The sequence below is a fragment of the Daphnia carinata genome, chromosome 2 (genome assembly GCF_022539665.2).
Source record: "Daphnia carinata strain CSIRO-1 chromosome 2, CSIRO_AGI_Dcar_HiC_V3, whole genome shotgun sequence".
Classification (NCBI taxonomy): domain Eukaryota; kingdom Metazoa; phylum Arthropoda; class Branchiopoda; order Diplostraca; family Daphniidae; genus Daphnia; species Daphnia carinata.
The window spans coordinates 7776994-7784263 of record NC_081332.1 but is presented as its reverse complement, the minus strand read 5'-3'; the positions used below and the strand labels follow the sequence as shown (position 1 = coordinate 7784263).

Genomic DNA, 7270 nt, shown 5'->3' with positions numbered 1-7270 from the left:
TATTGAAACTGATTCTATAACACTATATTCACATTGAATACACGTATATTTGATGCTGTTTGAATGTAGATATTGAAACTCACTGTATCACACTATATTCACATTGAATACACGTATATTTGATGCTGTTTGAATGTAGATATTGAAACTGATTCTATCACACTATATTCACATTGAATACACGTATATTTGATGCTGTTTGAATGTAGATATTGAAACTGATTCTATAACACTATATTCACATTGAATACACGTATATTTGATGCTGTTTGAATGTAGATATTGAAACTCATTCTATCACACTATATTCACATTGAATACACGTATATTTGATGCTGTTTGAATGTAGATATTGAAACTGATTCTATAACACTATATTCACATTGAATACACGTATATTTGATGCTGTTTGAATGTAGATATTGAAACTCACTGTATCACACTATATTCACATTGAATACACGTATATTTGATGCTGTTTCAATGTAGATATTGAAACTGATTCTATAACACTATATTCACATTGAATACACGTATATTTTATGCTGTTTGAATGTAGATCATGAAACTGATTCTATAACACTATATTCACATTGAATACACGTATATTTGATGCTGTTTGAATGTAGATATTAAAACTCACTGTATCACACCATATTCACATTGAATACACGTATATTTGATGCTGTTTGAATGTAGATATTGAAACTCATTCCATCACACTATATTCACATTGAATACACGTATATTTGATGCTGTTTGAATGTAGATCATGAAACTGATTCTATAACACTATATCCACATTGAATACAGTATATTTGATGCTGTTTGAATGTAGATATTGAAACTGATTCTATAACACTATATTCATATTGAATACACGTATATTTGATGCTGTTTGAATGTAGATATTGAAACTGATTCTATAACACTATATTCACATTGAATACACGTATATTTGATGCTGTTTGAATGTAGATATTGAAACTCACTGTATCACACTATATTCACATTGAATACACGTATATTTGATGCTGTTTGAATGTAGATATTGAAACTGATTCTATAACACTATATTCACATTGAATACACGTATATTTGATGCTGTTTGAATGTAGATATTGAAACTCATTCTGTATCACACTATATTCACATTGAATACACGTATATTTGATGCTGTTTGAATGTAGATATTGAAACTCACTGTATCACACTATATTCACATTGAATACACGTATATTTGATGCTGTTTGAATGTAGATATATATTCAAACTCATGTTGTATCACACTATATTTATTCATTGAATACACGTATATTTGATACTGTTTGAATGTAGATATTGAAACTGATTCCATAACACTATATTCACATTGAATACACGTATATTTGATGCTGTTTGAATGTAGATCATGAAACTGATTCTATAACACTATATTCACATTGAATACACGTATATTTGATGCTGTTTGAATGTAGATATTGAAACTGATTCTATAACACTATATTCACATTGAATACACGTATATTTGATGCTGTTTGAATGTAGATATTAAACTCACTATATCACACTATATTAACATTGAATACAGGTATATTTGATACTGTTTGAATGTAGATTATGAAACTGATTCTAGAACACTATATTCACATTAAATACACGTATATTTGATGCTGTTTGAATGTAGATCATGAAACTGATTCTATAACACTATATTTACATTGAATACACGTATATTTGATGCTGTTTGAATGTAGATATTGAAACTGACTCTATCACACTATATTCACATTGAATACACGTATATTTGATGCTGTTTGAATGTAGATATTGAAACTCACTGTATCACACTATATTCACATTGAATACACGTATATTTGATGCTGTTTGAATGTAGATATTGAAACTCACTGTATCACACTATATTCACATTGAATACACGTATATTTGATGCTGTTTGAATGTAGATATGAAACTGATTCTATAACACTATATTCACATTGAATACACGTATATTTGATGCTGTTTGAATGTAGATATTGAAACTGATTCTATAACACTATATTCACATTGAATACACGTATATTTGATGCTGTTTGAATGTAGATATTGAAACTGATTCTATAACACTATATTCACATTGAATACACGTATATTTGATGCTGTTTGAATGTAGATATTGAAACTCACTGTATCACACTATATTCACATTGAATACACGTATATTTGATGCTGTTTGAATGTAGATATTGAAAATGATTCTATAACACTATATTCACAATGAATACACGTATATTTGATGCTGTTTGAATGTAGATCATGAAACTGATTCTATAACACTATATTCACATTGAATACACGTATATTTGATGTTGTTTGAATGTAGATCATGAAACTGATTCTATAACACTATATTCACATTGAATACACGTATATTTTATGCTGTTTGAATGTAGATATTGATACTCACTGTGTCACACTATATTCACATTGAATATACGTAAATTTAATGCTATTTGAATGTAGATATTGAAACTCACTGTATCACACTATATTCATATTGAATACACGTATATTTGATGCTGTTTGAATGTAGATATTGAAACTCACTGTAATCACACTATATTCACATTGAATATACGTATATTTGATGCTTTTAGAATGTGGATATTGAAACTGATTCTATAACACTATATTCACATTGAATACACGTATATTTGATGCTGTTTGAATGTAGATATTGAAACAGATTCTATAACACTATATTCACATTGAATACACGTATATTTTATGCTGTTTGAATGTAGATCATGAAACTGATTCATAACACTATATTCACATTTAATACACGTATATTTGATGCTGTTTGAATGTAGATATTGAAACTGATTCTATAACACTATATTCACATTGAATGCACGTATATTTGATGCTGTTTGAATGTAGATATTGAAACTGATTCTATAACACTATATTCACATTGAACACACGTATATTTTATGCTATTTGAATGTAGATCATGAACCTGATTCTAGAACACTATATTCATATTGAATACACGTATATTTGATACTGTTTGAATGTAGATCATGAAACTCACTGTATCACACTATATTGACATTGAATACACGTATATTTGATACTGTTTGAAGGTAGATCATGAAACTGATTCTATAACACTATATTCACATTGAATACACGTATATTTGATGCTGTTTGAATGTAGATATTGAAACTCCCTGTATCACAATATATTCACATTGAATGCACGTATATTTGATGCTGTTTGAATGTAGATATTGAAACTGATTGTATAACACTATATTCACATTGAATACACGTATATTTGATGCTGTTTGAATGTAGTTCATCAAACTGATTCTATAACACTATATTCACATTAAATACACGTATATTTGATGCTGTTTGAATGTAGATACTGAAACTGATTCTATAAAACTATATTCAGATTGAATACACGTATATTTGATGCTGTTTGAATGTAGATCATTAAACTGATTCTATAACACTATATTTACATTGAATACACGTATATTTGATGCTGTTTGAATATAGATCATGAAACTGATTCTATAACACTATATTCACAATGAATACACGTATATTTGATGCCGTTGAATGTAGATCATGAAACTATCACTATTCACTTTTTTTTTTTCGTGCCTCAATAAGGATTCTTGGGAGGGCGCATAAGTACCTCTTAATACACAGATAACTAAGAAAATTATTACATAAAAATAATTTAATAAACGTTAATTTCATAATAAAACCATGGTGTATTAGTAACGGTGGGACAACTCTTCGTTATAACGGCCTATCTCGGCTGAAGGCTATTTGTGGTCCAGGTTACCTATAGTGAGAGACGCTTAGTGGCCGATATTGATAAAAAGTAAAGGCTGCACCTACTTGAAAAACTTTCTAAGTCCAAACACGGGGACTTGTCCCATTATCCCATTACCTGTTACATATCAAAATTAACTTCTAACCTTTGTGTAGTTATATTATCGTATTTTTATGTTTAGTTCGTATAGAATGTGGAAGAAGTGGAAAAAAATCTTGTTTGTACTTGTCGCTCCTTAACAAAATAAAAATCAACAACATTGGCAACTAATATAGAATTGAAATGTGTGGAAAAACAGTGGAAAGTGAAAAAAAACGTTAGGAAAAGAGAAAAAAACAGATTTATGCTGGGTTCGAAATCGAGACTCCAATACTGCAGTCGAGTGTTCTATCCATTCGACCACTTTAATTGTAATTACTCTCTGCCGCGACACTAGTAGATCTCCTTCTTTGCCATTCAGTGGTTGGCGAATAATCTAGTTCGTAAATAGTTCCGATGGTGGCGTTGGCTATAAGTCTCCTCAGTTAGGCCACACCCACCTCCTCTGAAAACAAGCTTCATTCGAGATAGGCCTTAAAATGGAGAGTTGTCCCACCATTACTAATACACCATGATAAAACACTGTTTGCCCTTGCGCAAAATATTGTTTTTTACGATATATATGGCAACGGTTACTACAAGCAGACGACTGTTGCAAGCTCGAAGTGTCAACATCCTACAGTTCTATGAATCGTTGAAGTTGCTTATTGTAAGCGGTGTTTGTTTGACAGGTAAGTGGCTAGCTTCAGTAAAATTAAAATGTTTTTATTTCCTAGGTTTGGCAGTTTTGGTACATTTCAAATTCATGTTGGCATTAGCACCACAGAAGAAAAAAATTTACTTGGAAGGAAAGGTATTTAAAGTATAGACATAATTTTATTAATTGCATTTGGAAATTTGACACAGATTACTAATCCGAAATGTTTCTTAGGTGGTTACTTTCAAGGAGAATCATGAAACTAGAGAGGATTTACCATGAACCATTTGGGAACCAACTTGTTAGCTGCCTTATAACTATCATCCTTCTGGTAATCTAGATGTTCACAGTTTTTTGTTCGTGAAATTTATGTAATCATTTTTCTTATCGTTCAGATGAAATAACACCATTACAGCTGTTAGTTACGTCAAGACATTAATCTCAAGATGCAAGTACTGAGCTTTAACGGATTTCAATTTACATAAGCAAGACAACCAATTCTGTTGTTGAGGAGAAAACCAACTACACACCCAGCTATGAATGGTAAAATATGTGTAATTGAATCTAAATTAATTTTATTTTTATGGTTTAAAGGCTTTTCGTTCTTCCGTTCACGTTCAAGGCTACAACTCATCGAATCTTTTATGGACTTTTATAAGCATGCCATAAAATATCTCGCCATTTTTAATTGAATCATTTGTTCTAGGTCTTAGTCATTGGTGAAGAAAACCACTTGCCTTACATGAGGCCACCACTATCGCGTAAGAATTGTGGTTCAGTGACGATCCCGAAGTGTCAAACAAACTGAAGTTTAAGCAGTGGAACGGAAAAAAGTGAAGGTGATTGTCTAAAGTTATAATTTTGTGTTGCGTTATTTTAATGAATGTGACCTATTTTTGGATCCAGCTTGTTCTTCGATCAGGATGAATTCTACTGCAGTCCAGTGGAATTAGTTGCCAAAGAACATGATGGTGGTGTTTCAGTTGTGCGAGGACATCATGTAGTTAAACTGGACATTGCTGGTCGCAAAGCTGAGTTAGATGACGGCCTTACCATCACCTACGACAAGTGCCTTATTGCCACAGGTGAATTTCTTTCGTATTTATCTAAAATTTAAAGTACTCGATAATTATAACTTTTTGGAATGTTGAAAAACTTTTATAATCTTCCTACTAGATAGTATCTGAGAGCCATTGTTTAATTATCATTTCAGTTAGACGCATTTTCAACTATTAACTACCTTAATTTATTATCGTCTTAGGTGGCAAACCCTAACATCCAGCAGGAATAAAGATGGTAAAAACCCGGATTCGTTCCATGTTGTTCATTCTTGTTGCATGCTATATATTATATGTTGTTGTTCGTTTTTCTTGTTCGTAATTTTCATTCATCAAACCTGAGTTTTTTTTTCTTTCTTAGTTTTGGAAGCAGTTGAAAGGCCCGCAAAGTAAAACAACAGAGTTATTCGACTTTTTCCATCAGCAACAACAGCAGCCTGAGCAACGGCCGCATAGCAGTGCGAAAAAAAAGTGAAAAAAATTCAAGTCAGTTGCCATATTTCTTTATACTATTTGCCATACTTTGTGATAACGTCGTAAGACTTTAAATTACCAAATTTATCTTTGCAGATCTCGGACGCAGTGCAGTTGTTCGCCGATTATTCGAAGAGCATACGAAACTATTTATACGATGTCGATGGCAATATTCTGCTTGATGTTTACACTCAAACCTCTTCAGTTCCATTAGGTTACAACCACCCTGAATTATTAGATGTCAAGATAAAGAAAACATCAGAACGTAATTGAATTGATTATTTACCTGTCTGGGCAACATCAAAATTTTAATTTATATTTCTCAAAGATTCATAAACCGACCTGCCCTCGGTGTATTTCCTGGTGAAAATTATCCTCAGCGAGTCCAGAATTCTCTGTTACGTATTGCTCCCAAAGGCCATACAGAGGTAAGTTGTAGCTCCTTAATTGTTCCGACCTATTGCAAATAATAAAAAAAATATTTAAAGGTAACGACGATGGCGTGTGGATCGTGCTCAAACGAAAATGCGTACAAGGCAATTTTCGTTTGGTATCACCGGAAACAGAGGGGAGATAAGTCATATACCCCAGAGGAGAAGACGAGTTGCGTAATGAACCAATTGCCTGGTGTTTCTGACCTGACTCTTATGTCTTTCAAAGGTATTTAGAAACACGTTACAATGTTGAATCAATATTAAATGAAAGCCTTTGCTCTGTTACAAAAGGCGCTTTCCACGACAGAACGTTTGGTACGTTAATCACGACTCATACCAAGCCAGTCCATAAACTGGACATTCCTACAAAGGACTGGCCAATTGGAATCTTCCCTCGCCACAAGGTTAGTTTTAAAATTTCAATTAGGCTCAAACTATTACCTGATCTCATATTTCTTGTGATTTTAGTATCCGTTGGAAGAATTTGTGCGTGAAAATGAGGAAGAAGATCGTCGCTGTTTGGCGGAAGTTGAAGAGCTTTTTGATCGGTACAACAAATGTAAATAATATGCTTACCTGGATTTAGTTCGTCTGTTGCTACCGAAGTCAAATCGAAAAAGTTTTTTTTGAATTTTTTGTTTAACTATTTGTATTTTGTAAAAATAAATGATATGTAAATCAATTACCAAAAATTTATGGTATTATT

General features: G+C 32.0%; 3 long non-coding RNA genes across 3 annotated transcripts; all 3 read left to right on the top strand.

Moving 5' to 3' along the window:
• Positions 1–4830: 4830 nt before the first annotated feature.
• LOC130703494 (uncharacterized) lies at positions 4831–5431 on the top strand. The gene is made up of 3 exons (XR_009004683.1): positions 4831–4929; positions 4994–5141; positions 5305–5431. It is a non-coding gene; the product is annotated as an uncharacterized LOC130703494 (long non-coding RNA).
• Positions 5432–5550: 119 nt separating this feature from the next.
• LOC132087774 (uncharacterized) lies at positions 5551–6145 on the top strand. The gene is made up of 3 exons (XR_009420562.1): positions 5551–5683; positions 5860–5894; positions 6018–6145. It is a non-coding gene; the product is annotated as an uncharacterized LOC132087774 (long non-coding RNA).
• Positions 6146–6229: 84 nt separating this feature from the next.
• LOC130703493 (uncharacterized) lies at positions 6230–6964 on the top strand. Its single transcript, XR_009004682.2, has 4 exons — positions 6230–6395; positions 6459–6558; positions 6619–6790; positions 6856–6964. It is a non-coding gene; the product is annotated as an uncharacterized LOC130703493 (long non-coding RNA).
• Positions 6965–7270: the final 306 nt, after the last annotated feature.